Source organism: Symphalangus syndactylus, chromosome 21, assembly GCF_028878055.3.
Source record: "Symphalangus syndactylus isolate Jambi chromosome 21, NHGRI_mSymSyn1-v2.1_pri, whole genome shotgun sequence".
Taxonomy (NCBI): domain Eukaryota; kingdom Metazoa; phylum Chordata; class Mammalia; order Primates; family Hylobatidae; genus Symphalangus; species Symphalangus syndactylus.
The window spans coordinates 93,194,925-93,209,769 of record NC_072443.2 but is presented as its reverse complement, the minus strand read 5'-3'; positions in this window follow the sequence as shown (position 1 = coordinate 93,209,769).

The window sequence follows — 14,845 nt, the reverse complement described above, 5'->3', positions numbered from 1 at the left end:
GTTTATATTTGAACATATTCTTTTTTCCACTATTACCCACTTAGCGCTACGAATATCCAGTTGCATTTTCTACAGACAGAGTGTTTCAAAACTGCTCAATCAAAAGTATGGTTTAACTCTGTTAGCTGAATGCTCAGATCAGAAAGAAGTTTCACAGAATGCTTCTGTGTAGTTTATATTTGAATATATTCCTTTTTCCACTACTACGCTCTTAGCGCTCCAAATGTCCAGTTGCATTTTCTACAGAAAGTGTGTTCAGATCTGCTCAATCAAAAGTATGGTTTAACTCCGTTAGCTGAATGCACAGATCAGAAAGAAGTTTCACCGCATGATTCTGTGTAGTTTATATTTGAAGACATTCCTTATTCCACTATTACCCTCTTAGCGCTCCGAATCTCCACTTGCATTTTCTACAAAATAGTGTTTCATAACTGCTCAATCAAAAATATGTTTTATCTCTGTTAACTGAATTTACAGATCAGAAATAAGTTTCACAGAATGCATCTGTGTAGTTTTTATTTGAAGATATTCTTTTTCCCAATGTAGGCCTCTTAGCGCTTAGCATGTCCAATTGCAGTTTCTACAGAAAGAGTGTTTCAGAACGGCTCAATCAAAAGTAAGGTTCAACTCTGTTAGTTGAATGCACAGAACAGAAAGAAGTTTCATACAATGCTTCTGTGTAGTTTATATTTGAACATATTCTTTTTTCCACTCTTACAAACTTAGCGCTACGAATGTCCAGTTGCATTTTCTACAGACAGAGTGTTTCAAAACTGCTCAATCAAAAGTATGGTTTAACTCTGTTAGCTGAATGCTCAGATCAGAAAGAAGTTTCACAGAATGCTTCTGTGTAGTTTATATTTGAATATATTCCTTTTTCCAATACTACGCTCTTAGCGCTCCAAATGTCCAGTTGCATTTTCTACAGAAAGAGTGTTCAGATCTGCTCAATCAAAAGTATGGTTTAACTCTGTTAGCTGAATGCACAGATCAGAAAGAAGTTTCACCGAATGATTCTGTGTAGTTTATATTTGAAGACATTGCTTTTTCCACTATTACCCTCTTAGCGCTCCGAATGTCCACTTGCATTTTCCACAGAAAGAGTTTTTCCGAACTGCTCAATCAAAAGTATGGTTTAACTCTGTTAGCTGAATGCACAGATCAGTACGAAGTTTCACAGAATGTTTCTGTGTAGTTTTCATTTGAAGATAGTCCTTTCTCATATATAGGCCTCTTAGCGCTCCGAATATCCAATTGCAGTTTCTACAGAAAGAGTGTTTCAGAACGGCTCAATGAAAAGTAGGGTTCACCTCTTTTAGTTGAATTCACAGAACAGAAAGAAGTTTCACAGAATGCTTCTGTGTACTATTTATTTGAAGGTATTCCTTTTTCCACTATTAACCTCTTAGCGCTCCAAATGTCCAGTTGCATTTTCTACAGAAGGAGTGTTCAGAACTGCTCAAACATAAGTGTGGTTTAACCCTGTTAGGTGAATGCACAGATCAGAAAGAAGTTTCACAGAATTCTTCTGTGTAGTTTATATTTGAAGATATTCCATTTTTCACTATTACCCACTTAGCGCTCTGAATCTCCAGTTGCATTATGTACAGAAAGATTGTTTCAGAACTGCTCAATCAAAAGAATGGTTTAACTCTGTTAGCTGAATGCACAGAACAGAAAGAAGTTTCACAGAATGCTGCGGTTTAATGTTTATATGAAGATATTCTTTTTACCAATATAGGCCTCTTAGCGCTCAGAATGTCCAATTGCAGTTTCTACAGAAAGGGTGTTTCAGAAAAGCTCAATCAAAAGTAAGGTTCAACTATGTTAGTTGAATGCACAGAACAAAAAGAAGTTTCACAGAATGCTTCTGTGTAGTTTATATTTGAATATATTGCTTTTTCCCATACTACCCTCTTAGCGCTCCAAATGTCCAGTTGCATTTTCTACAGAAAGAGTGTTCAGAACTGCTCAATCAAATGTATGATTTAACTCTCTTAGCTGAATGCACAGATTAGAAAGAAGTTGCACAGAATGCTTCTGTGTAGTTTTTATTTGAAGATATTCTTTTTCCCAATATAGGCCTCTAGCGCTCAGATTGTCCAATTGCAGTTTCTACACAAAGAGTGTTTCAGAACTGCTCCTTCAAAAGTAGGGCTCAACTCTGTTATTTGAATGCACAGAACAGAAAGTAGTTTCACAGAATGCTTCTCTGTAATTCATATTTGACGATATTACTTTTTCCACTATTACCCACTTACAGCTCCGAATGTCCACTTGCATTTTCTACAGAAAGAGTGTTCAGAACTGCTCAATCAAAAGTATGGTTTAACTCTGTTAGTTGAATGCACAGATCAGAAAGAAGTTTCACAGAATTCTTCTGTGTAGTTTTTATTTGAAGATATTCCTTTTTCCAATATAGGTCTCTTAGCGCTCAGAATGTCCAATTGCAGTATCTGCAGAAAGAGAGTTTCAGAACTGCTCAATCAAAAGTAAGGTTCAATACTGTTAGTTGAATGCACGGAACAGAAAGAAGTTTCAGAGAATGCTTCTGTGTAGTTTATATTTGAAGATATTCCTTTTTTCACTATTACCCTCTTAGCGCTCCGAATCACCACTTGCATTTTCTACAGAAAGAGTGTTTCAGAACGACTCAATCAAAAGTAAGGTTCAACTCTTTTAGTTGAATGCACAGAACAGAAAGAAGTTTCACAGAATGCTTCTGTGTAGTATTTAGTTATAGATATTCCTTTTTCAACTATTACCCTCTTAGCGTTCCGAATGTCCACTGGCAGTTTCTACACAATGAGTGTTTCAGAACAGCTCCTTCAAAGTAAGGCTCAAATCTGTTAGTTGAATGCAGAGAACAGAAAAGAGATTCAGAGAATGCTTCTGTGTAGTTTTAATCTGGGGATATTCCTTTTTCCACTAATACAATCTTAGCGCTCCGAATGTCCACTTGCATTTTCTACAGAAAGAGTGTCTCATAAATTCTCAATCAAAAGTATCGTTTAACTCTGTTAGCTGAATGCACAGATCAGAAATAAGTTTCACAGAATGCTTCTGAGTAGTTTTTATTTGGAGATATTCTTTTTCCCAATATAGGCCACTTAGCGCTCAGAATGTCCAATTGCAGTTTCTACAGAATGAGTGTTTCAGAAGGCTCAATCAAAAGTAAGGTTCAACTCTGTTAGTTGAATGCACAGAACAGAAAGAAATTTCACAGAATGCTTCTGTGTAGTTTATATTTGAATGTATTCCTTTTTCCACTATTACCATCTTAGCGCTCCGAATGTCCACTTGCATTTTCTACAGAAAGAGGGTTTCAGAACGGTTCCATCAAAAGTAAGGTTCAACTCTGTTACTTGAATGCACAGAACAGCAAGAAGTTTCACAGAATGTTTCTGTGTAGTTTATATTTGAATATATTCCTTTTTCCACTATTACCCTCTTAGTGCTCCGAATGTCCACATGCATTTTCTACGGAAAGAGTGTTCAGAACGGCTCAATCAAAAGTGTGGTTTTACTCTGTTATTTGAATGCACATATCAGAAATAAGTTTCACAGAATCCTTCCGTGTAGTATTTTGTTGAAGATATTCCTTTTTCGACTATTATCCTCTTAGCTCTCCGAATGTCCAATTTCAGTTTCTACACAAAGAGTGTTTCAGAACTGCTCCTTCTAAAGTAGGGCTCAACTCTGTTAGTTGAATGCAGAGAACAGAAAGGAGTTACACAGAATGCCTCTGTGTAGTTTATATTTGAATATATTCCCTTTTTCAGTATTACCCTCTTAGCGCTCCGAATGTCCACTTGCATTTTCTACAGAAAGAGTGTTCAGAACTGCTCAATCAAAAGTATGTTTTAACTCTGTTAGCTGAATGCACAGATCAGAAAGAATTTTCACAGAATGCTTCTGTGTACTTTTTATTTGAAGATATTCCTTTCTCCAATATAGGAGTCTTAGCGCTCAGTATGTCCAATTGCAGTATCTACAGAAAGAGTGTTTCTGAACTGCTCAATCAAATGTAAGGTTCAACTCTGTTAGTTGAATGAACGGAACAAAAAGAAGTTTCATAGAATGCTTCTGTGTAGTTTATATTTGAAGATGTTCCTTTTTCCACTATTACCTTCTAAGCGCTCCGAATGTCCACTTGCATTTTCTACAGAAAGAGTGTTTCCGAACTGTTCAATCAAAAGTATGGTTTAATTCTGTTAGCTGAATGCACAGATCAGTACGAAGTTTCACGGAATGCTTCTGTGTAGTTTTTATTTGAAGATAGTCCTTTTTCCAATATAGGCCTCTTAGCGCTCCGAATATCCAATTGCAGTTTCTACAGAAAGAGTGTTTCAGAATGGCTCAATCAAAAGTAGGGTTCAACTCTTTTAGTTGAATGCACAGAACAGAAAGTAGTTTCACAGAATGATTCTGTGTAGTTTATATTTGGAGACATTCCTTTTTCCACTATTACCCTCATAGCGCTCCGAATGTCCACTTGCAGTTTCTACAGAAAGAGTGTTTCAGGACTGCTCCTTCAAAAATAAGGCTCAACCCTGTTAGTTGAAAGCAGAGAACAGAAACAAGTTTCAGAGAATGCCTCTGTGTAGTTTTTATTTGAAGATATTCCTTTTTCCACAATTACCATCTTAGCGCACCGAATGACCACTTGCATTTTCTACAGAAAGAGTGTTTCAGAACTGCTAAATCAAAAGTATCGTTTAACTCTGTTTGCTGAATGCACAGATAAGAAAGAAGTTTCACAGAATGCATCTGTTTAGTTTTTATTTTAAGATATTCTTTATCCCAATATAGGCATCATAGCGCTCAGTATGTTAAATTGCAGTTTCTACAGAAAGAGTGTTTCAGAACGGCTCAATCAAAAGTAAGGTTCAACTCTGTTAGTTGAATGCACAGAACAAAAAGAAGTTTCACAGAATGCTTCTCAGTAGTTTATATTTGAATATATTCCTTTTTCCACTATTACCCTCTTAGCGCTCCGAATGTCCACTTGCATTTTCTACATAAAGAGTGTTCAGAACGGCTCAATCAAAAATATGGTTTTACTCTGTTAGTTAAATGCACGTATCAGAAATAAGTTTCAGAGAAGTCTTCTGTGTAGTATTTAGTTGAAGATATTCCTTTTTTGAATATTAACCTCTTAGTGCTCCGAATGTCCACTGGCAGTTTCTACACAAAGAGTTTTTCAGAACTGCTCCTTCAAAAGTAATGCTCAACAATGTAAGTTGAATGCAGAGAACAGAAAGAAGTTTCACAGAATGCTTCTGTGTAGTTTATATTTGAATATATTCCTTTTTTCAGTATTACCCTCTTAGTGCTCCGAATGTCCACCTGCATTTTCTACAAAAAGAGTGTTCAGAACTGCTCAATCAAAAGTATGGTTTATCTCTGTTAGCTGAATGCACATATCAGTACGAAGTTTCACAGAATGCTTCTGTGTAGTTTTTATTTGAAGATAGTCCTTTTTCAAATATAGGCCTCTTAGCGCTCCGAATATCCAATTGCAGTTTCTACAGAAAGAGTGTTTCAGAACGGCAAAATGAAAAGTAGGGTTCAACACTTTTAGTTGAATTCACAGAACAGAAAGTAGTTTCACAGATTGCTTCTGTGTAGTATTTATTTGAAGGTATTCCTTTTTCCACTATTACCCTAGTAGCGCTCGGAATGTCCACTTGCAGTTTCTACAGAAAGTGTGTTGCAGGGCTGCTCCTTCAAAAATAAGGCTCAACTCTGTTAGTTGAATGCAGAGAACAGAAAGAAGTTTCAGAGAATGCCTCTGTGTAGTTTTTATTTGAAGATATTACTTTTTCCACAATTACCAACTTAGCGCACCGAATGTCCACTTGCATTTTCTACAGAAAGAGTGTTTCAGAACTGCTAAATCAAATGTATCATTTAATTCTGTTAGCTGAATGCACAGATCAGAAAGTAGTTTCAGAGAATGCATCTCTGTAGTTTTTATTTGAAGATATTATTTTTCTCAATATAGGACTCTTAGCGTTCAGAAATCCAATTACACTTTCTACAGAAAGAGTGTTTCAGAACTGCTCAATCAAAATTAAGTTTCAACTCTGTTAGTTGAATGCACAGAACACAATGTAGTTTCACAGAATGCTTCTGTGTAGTTTATATTTGAATATATTCCATTTTCCACTATTACCCACTTAGCGCTCTGAATGTCCAGTTGCATTTTCTACAGAAAGAGTGTTTCAGAACTGCTCAATCAAAAGTATGGTTTAACTCTGGTAGCTGAATGCACAGATCAGAAAGAAGCTTCACAGAATGCTGCTGTGTAGTGTTTATATGAAGATATTCTTTTTACCAATATAGGCCTCTTAGATCTCCGAAAGTCCACTTGCATTTTCTACAGAAAGTGTGTTCAGAACTGCTCTATCAAAAGTATGGTTTAACTGTGTTAGGTGAATGCACAGATCAGAAATAAGTTTCACAGAATTCTTCTGTGTAGTTTATATTTGAAGATATTCCATTTTCCACTATTACCCACTTAGCGCTCTGAATGTCCAGTTGCATTTTCTACAGAAAGAGTGTTTCAGAACTGCTCAATCAAAAGTATGGTTTAACTCTGTTAGCTGAATGCACAGATCAGAAAGAAGTTTCACAGAATGCTGCTGTGTAGTGTTTATATGAAGATATTCTTTTTACCAATATAGGCCTCTTAGCGCTCAGAATGTCCAATTGCATTTTCTACAGAAAGAGTGTTTCAGAAAGGCTCAATCAAAAGTAAGGTTCAACTATGTTAGTTGAATGCACAGAACAGAAACAAGTTTCACAGAATGCTTCTGTGTAGTTTATATTTGAATATATTCCTTTTTGCACTACTACCCTCTTAGCACTCCAAATGTCCAGTTGTATTTTCTACAGAAAGAGTGTTCAGAACTGATCAATCAAATGTATGATTTAACTCTGTTAGCTGAATGCACAGATCAGAAAAAGTGTCACAGAATGCTTCTGTGTAGTTTTTATTTGAAGATATTCTTTTTCCCAATATAGGCCTCTTATCGCTCAGATTGTCCAATTGAATTTTCTACAGAAAGAGTGTTTCAGAATGGCTCTATCAAAAGTAAGGTTCAACTCTGTTATTTGAATGCACAGAACAGAAAGTAGTTTCACAGAATGCTTGTCTGTAGTTCTTATTTGACGATATTACTTTTTCCACTATTACCCTCTTAGAGCTCCGAATGTCCACTTGCATTTTCTACAGAAAGAGTGTTCAGAACTGCTCAATCAAAAGTATGGTTTAACTCTGTTAGTTGAATGCACAGATCAGAAAGAAGTTTCACAGAATTCTTCTGTGTAGTTTTTATTTGTAGATATTCCTTTTTCCAATATAGGACTCTTAGCGTTCAGAATTTCCAATTGCAGTATCTACAGAAAGAGAGTTTCAGAACTGGTCAATCAAAAGTAAGGTTCAATATTGTTAGTTGAATGCAAGGAACAGAAAGAAGTTCTACAGAATGCTTCTGTGTAGTTTATATTTGAAGATATTCCTTTTTCCTCTATTACCCTCTTAGCGCTCCGAATCACCACTTGCATTTTCTACAGAAAGAGTGTTTCAGAACGGCTCAATCAAAAGTAAGGTTCAACTCTTTTAGTTGAATGCACAGAAAAGAAAGAAGTTTCACAGAATGCTTCTGTTTAGTATTTAGTTGAAGATATTCCTTTTTCAACTATTACCCTCTTAGCGTTCCGAATGTCCACTGGCAGTTTCTACACAAAGATTGTTTCAGAACAGCTCCTTCAAAAGTAAGGCTCAACTCTGTTAGTTTAATGCAGAGAACAGTAAGGAGTTTCAGAGAATGCTTCTGTGTAGTTTTTATTTGGGGATATTCCTTTTTCCACTATTACAATCTTAGCGCTCCTAATGTCCACTTGCATTTCCTACAGAAACAGTGTTTAATAACTGCTCAATCAAAAGTATGGTTTAACTCTGTTAGCTGAATGCACAGATCAGAAATAAGTTTCACAGAATTCTTCTGAGTAGTTTTTATTTGGAGATATTCTTTTTCCCAATATAGGCCACTTAGCGCTCAGAATGTCCAATTGCAGTTTCTACAGAATGAGTGTTTCAGGACGGCTCAATCAAAAGTAAGGTTCAACTCTGTTAGTTGAATGCACAGAACAGAAAGAAGTTTCACAGAATTCTTCTGTGTAGTTTATATTTGAATATATTCCTTTTTCCTGTATTACCTTCTTAGTGCTCCGAATGTCCACTTGCATTTTCTTCAGAAAGAGTGTTCATAATGGCTCAATCAAAAGTATGGTTTTACTCTGTTAGTTGAATGCACATATCAGAAATAAGTTTCACAGAATGCTTCTGTGTAGTATTTAGCTGAAGATATTCCTTTTTCGACTTTTATCCTCTTAGCTCTCCGAATGTCCAATTTCAGTTTCTACACAAAGAGTGTTTCGGAACTGCTCCTTCAAAAGTAAGGCTCAACTCTGTTAGTTGAATGCAGAGAACAGAAAGAAGTTGCAGAGAACAGAAAGAAGTTGCAGAGAACAGAAAGAAATTTCACAGAATGCTTCTGTTTACTTTATATTTGAATATATTCCTTTTTCCACTACTACCCTCTTAGCGCTGCAAATGTCCAGTTGCATTTTCTACAGAAAGAGTGTTCAGAACTGCTCAATCAAAAGTACGGTTTAACTCTGTTAGCTGAATGCACAGATCAGAAAGATGTTTCACAGAATGATTCTGTGTAGTTTATATTTGAAGATATTCCTTTCTGTTCTCTGCATTAAAATCAATCAAAAAATTATATTGAAATTGAAATACTGAATTTTATACTAAAGACAAGGCATACAACTGAAAATGAAATTTTCCAGGTGAAAATTTCCAAATCATAATTATGTAGGGACAAAAAACTTTATTTATAAAGAAAAAGATAATTCTAATTAATTGATGATTCAAAGGTTTACAACTTTAAAACTAAATATTATCTTTGAAGTAAAGTCCATTTAAATTATTTATGCCGCCAAAATTTTAGTAATTGTATATGTATATCATGTAAACTTTTTCGAGAAAGATGGAATTGGAAATGTTAGAGTATTATGCGGAAAAAATCACCTAAAGGAAAAAATTATCTCCTCATGAAATATTACTTTAGCCACTTTGACAGGTGTAGGTAAAAGAACACTTAATGCACATCAATATGATTAGGAGATGCGCGCTTAGAAATACGTTATCATTGAAAAGAGAATTGTATTATCAGGTTTGCAGGGGCCCTTCTTATCCTTCATATTTATGTAACTTTGTCATCTATAGAAAGATTATAAGAATTTTAAAAATAGCTGATAGTTAAGAAACATCACCATAACACTGTGCTGAATGCATAATAAAACATTTCCCTTCTCTCTAAAAGCCTTTTAAAATTATGTACCATAATCAGTATGGCCAGCAGAGGGTCATTTCCATGTTCAAGTTCCTCTGTTTCTCGAGGGTGAGAATCCTTCTATAGTCTTCTGAGGGTGACACTGTAGTGTTTTCTTAGCCTGATTATTTTTATCTATTTTTTCCGATCCTTTCCTTTGTATATTTACATTTTACATATTGAAAGTTATTTTTTCAAATATTTTATATGCAAATTTACAAAGTACAACGACTGTACATTAAAATAACTTATTTATGCCATATGGAAGATTAAATATAATTTTACAATATCTAATATTGATTGTTTAGTTTCTAATCATTGATACTTGACATGATTTTTCCCAGCATACCTCAAAATATTCTTCAAAATCCTGCGAATTAATTCCTGTAACACTTCTGAGGTGTATTAATAAGCTAGAGATGTAAAGAAGATTTGCAGAGAAAATTAGGTTCCCAAATTAGAAATTTTGTCCCACTATCGACTAGAAACCTCTTGAAATGATCAAAAACAATAATAATGCCTGTCATAGAGGAAAACCAATAAGGCTGCTGCAGCATGACTACCTCTGTGACCTCATACAAGTTACGTGTGGGTCCCTACTTCTGTGACCTCAGACAAGTTACGTGTGGGTCCGCACTTATTTTCTTCATCTCTAATAAATATTTGACAAATCTCATTTTCAAAAGTCTTTTAAGGCCTATCCACCTTTATTTTTCAGATGGAGTTTTGCTCTCATTGCCCAGGCTGCAGTGCAATGTCATGGTCTCGGCTCACACAACCTCCGACTCCCGGGTTCATGTGATTCTCCTGCCTCCACCTCCTGAGTAGCTGGGATTACAGGTGCGCAACACAACGCCCAGCTAATTTTTTGTATTTTTAGTAGAGATGGGGTTTCACCATATTGGTCAGGCTGGTCTTGAACTCCCGACCTCAGGTGATCTGCACGCCTCGGCCTCTCAAAGTGCTGGGATTACAGGCATGAGCAACCGCGGCCTGTGAGGGCTTTCTACTTTTAAGATGTCAGGACGTATAGCCTGGGAGGTAAATGGTAGTATATATATACATATATATATACACACACACACTGTATATATATACATATATACGGTATATTATACTATATATACATATATACTGAATATTATACTCTATATATACATATCTACTGTATATTATATGTATATATATATATACACATACACACATACACACATACACACATGAGACAGAGAGAAGAGATAGACAATTTCATGTGAAAATATAAACTGTTAACATAATATTTTGCTTCTCTGAGGAATATTTAGCATTGTTCTCAATCTTCTCTGCAGAATTTAAGCATTTTTCTCAGAACTCACCAGATAGAATGAGGGAGGGGCCATATGATACGAGCCAGAGATGAAGGGAGAACAGTAGAGAGGGTGCTTTGGGAAAAATAGTACAGTAAGGCTAGGGAATACTTCTCTCCAACAAAAAGACCAAGGTCACAGCTGTATCTCTTCAGAAGCCAAACTTTCTTTTAAAATGTCAATTTCCATCTATTTCTTGCTTCACAGACATTCCATTCATTGCTGGATTTCAAATAAAGCCTTTCCATGTGCAACCTTTCTATAGAAAAAGAGAAATATGGGGGACAGTACAGTCTAAGAAGTGATTAAGAATATCTAGTGGACTTTCCCAGACTGTAAATCTTTACATATATCTCAGCCTAATGAGGTGATTTATTGTGCTATAATGCACAGTGAACTATACAGATGCTTCTTTTTGATCATGCTGCAGAATGGAACTAAATACTAAATACCAAATAGCACTCCCATGATTCTTATACATGTCATTCATATGGCATATTTATGCTTTTTTATATAGCAATTCTTATTCTTAGCTCTTAGGCAATTACGGAATCTTTTTGTCATTTTAATAATCATGCTCCATTTGAGTTATGCAAGGTAGAAATTCTAAGTAGAAAATCTTGTTTTTATTGAAAGTTTTTAGTAAACATTTTGGAAAAAGTCTGTTTTTTGATGCTACTTCTGCACGCTTTCTCAACATGATATTACTTGGTATTGTCCTTATTAACCATAGTACACCATATTCTGCAAATGTTAGAGAGGGTTAAAAATCAGTCATGTATAAGTAAAGCTAATGAAATAGAAAGGAAACCATATTTAGGAAATGGAAGGCAGAAGCAAATGTATTAACCGTGAGTTAGAAACGGTTTAGTCTTTGGAATGAAGCAGCAAGAGTTTAAAAATCTGGTTTGTGATTCACTAGCTTTGTGACCTTGGAGAATTACTTCAGATTTCTGAGTATCAGTTTAGTAGGTGATATCAATTGCAACTTCGCAGAAATATCACAAGTATTAAATAAAGGACTTAGTATCTGGGAGAGCATAGAAAATTACTAATAGTTACATTTTTGTTAATATTACCGTTATTATTATCATACGTATAGTATTTTCTTTCACTGACAATGCATTTAGGACATAAGGAGAACTATAGAACAGTGCTTCTCCAACTTAAATGCAGAGCATGAATCACCTGGAGTTTTGTCAAAATGCGAATTCTGACTCAGTAGCCCTGCAAACTAAGGAAATCTTGATAATGCTGGTGCTGCTAGTTCACCAACAGACCACACGTTTTGCAACAGCTATATAGAATGTCCTGTTTCTTTTTTTAATCACAAAACATGGCAAGCTCTAAAATAAAGCAGAATAACAGATTTAAATGTTAATACTCATGTCCTCAATTTATAATTTCTCCCTCCCTAACAATGGTATAATTCTGATTAAAAATTAGCAAAGAAAAAAATGGAAATTAATCTTCCTATGTTTATTCTTTTAACAAATTCTGTGTGATTACTACTGGGTTACTTGCTGTAGGAAATAGAAAAATTGCTTTGACATAGATCCTCAAGAATCTGTCCCACTACAAGCTTCTTTTTGTAGGAAGCTAAAAGATTTATATAAATAACCGTAAATAAAGAGACAAATGAAGAAGTGCAATGAAAGACGTAGGGAAAGTGCTAGAGGAGTTCGGGGTGGAGGAAAATTATCCTATAATAATATCTATGCGTAACATTATGCTATCTTCCCTAACCAGCGCTTGACCAGATTGTCACAGTGAACTTTGGTCCTTTCTTATATCTTAGTTTTGGTTCCCACATCCTTCTGTTTGGGGAAGTTCTTGTTTTCCTCATGTAATGACAACAACACTTAAACAATGTATACTAGATAAAAGGAACTATATTGCTTTATTTACATAGTTAATTTAATTTGTACAATGAACTATGAAGTAATCAGCATTATTTCCTTCATTTTACATATGAGAAAATGGAGAATCAGCGACATTGAATCATCTCAAGTTTCTAAAATATCCACTCTCACCAGGCTGTTTACCCTGTTTTTGTCTGTATGCTGCTATAACAAAATGCCACAGATTGAGTAATTCATAAAAAACAGAAATGTATTTCTCACAGTTCTGGGGCTGAGAAGTCCGAAATCAAGGCAGTGGAGATTTGGCAGTTGGTCCCGAGGTGGCACCTTCTTGCTTCGTCTTCACGTGACAAAAGTGGGCAAAAACGGACAATGTAACGACATGGCAGAAGAGACTGAGGAGCCCGGCATTCCTCTAAAGCATCTCTTACGAGGACGTTTATCTCATTCATGAGGGTGGATCCTTCTTCATTTAATCACTTAACCAAAAGCCCCATCTCTTGATGTCATTGTCCTGGGATTTTAGTTTCAACATACAAACTTTGGATGGGCACATAGGTTCAAATCATAGCACCCTCCAAATTATAATGCCTCTCTCATGCCTGTTCTCCTTGAAGTACCCTCTGGTTTTGCTCTCTTCATTCTTGCCATCACAGTTAACCCTTCAGTTCCATTTCTTTAAGTAATCTCTAAATTTGTAAGATGGTTCCATCTTTTTTTTTTGTATATGGCAGTCTCTCAAACATATTTGTCATATGAACTAAGCAGGTAAATATGTAAATGCCAGCTAAATTTTAGTGAATGATATAATGGCCTAAAGTTGTATCTACCCTTCAGCCAAATATATTTACTTTTAGTAGCAATCTCCTGTCATATACAAAGTCACGACTCTAGGGGTAAGCATTTTAGCCTGTGGGTAAGATGTAAAGCAGTGGTATGTTATAGTGACAACTCACTGTCATAGCACTGGGACATGCTCCTCTATCTGCTACAAATTGAATCAACAAAATATATATGATTTTGTCAGATTTAAATGTATGCTCCTGTTAGTAAAATAAAAGTATGGGAAAACTTTACGGAGTAGATTTAATAGAAATGTTTTCCTGAGTTATCTGCCTTCTTTATTTTTATGTTATGCTTTAAGTCTATGGTCAATGTATAGAGCTATGATTGATGTGCTTTTCCAATTCTGTTCAGATCAGACAGGTTAATTTTCTTCTTTTAAATCTTCTTGAATTTTGTCTAACACTTTTTGTTCCAATTTCTTACTAGATTATACTCCCTTCCCTAACTGCTTCATGATTACTTATACACAAACAATATTATGATATTGACACATTGAATTCATTTTAGGTGATGATTTTGGTCATAAACATGAGCAGGTTGTGAAGTGTTTCAGCCATCCCAGGGCATGGCTGTGAGTCCCTTGTCTAATGTTTCAAAAAAATCTTGAATTTGTGATGATGCTGTGATGGTCCCTCAGATATTCTTACACACATCTTTGCCCCTTGTTCCCTCTAACTTTCCTCTTCTGATAAAAAAGCAAACACTGCCAAGCTCAAATGGAATTACATTTGGATGCAAGTGTCACTATGCAATGGTTGCCAATAAAAGTACACAAGGAATTTCATTATGGTGAATTAAAGGCAAACAGACTTCAGAGAAATGAGCACGAACATGAAAATGGCGCATGGTACGCGGATCTCACTGGAAAGTCATTCGGTACACAATGTTTTCACTAGAAAAATCCATTAGCTTTAGCTAGAAATTGAAATTACTTTGTAGGAAATCAGAATAAAATATGTGAAAACATTATATTCTGTGCAAGATTAATACCACGCCTGGTGTTGAAAGGTTTGTGGTCTTGCTTCGACGATGCTAAAAGGTCAGAAACCACAAAGATGCATATGTGTTGTCGTTTGCACAGTTACTAATTTTTCTCATTATTTCCATAATGCGATGTGCTGTTTCAACAGAGAAACCCTCTGGAGAGTGGCTTGCACTGTTTTCAGGCAGCTCTTTTGCTTTCATGTTTTGGCCTTGGCCAGGGAATTCAGACAGACTTTTCAGTTATTTTCGACAAGAATGTATTCATTGATTGTTTTAAATAATAATAAATAGATTTTAAAATTACTGTACATTACTGCACTTTAAACGCCATGAGGTCAAGGACTCTAAAGTCTGGACATCATTGTATACCCTACATCTTGCACAAGGTTTAGAAAAA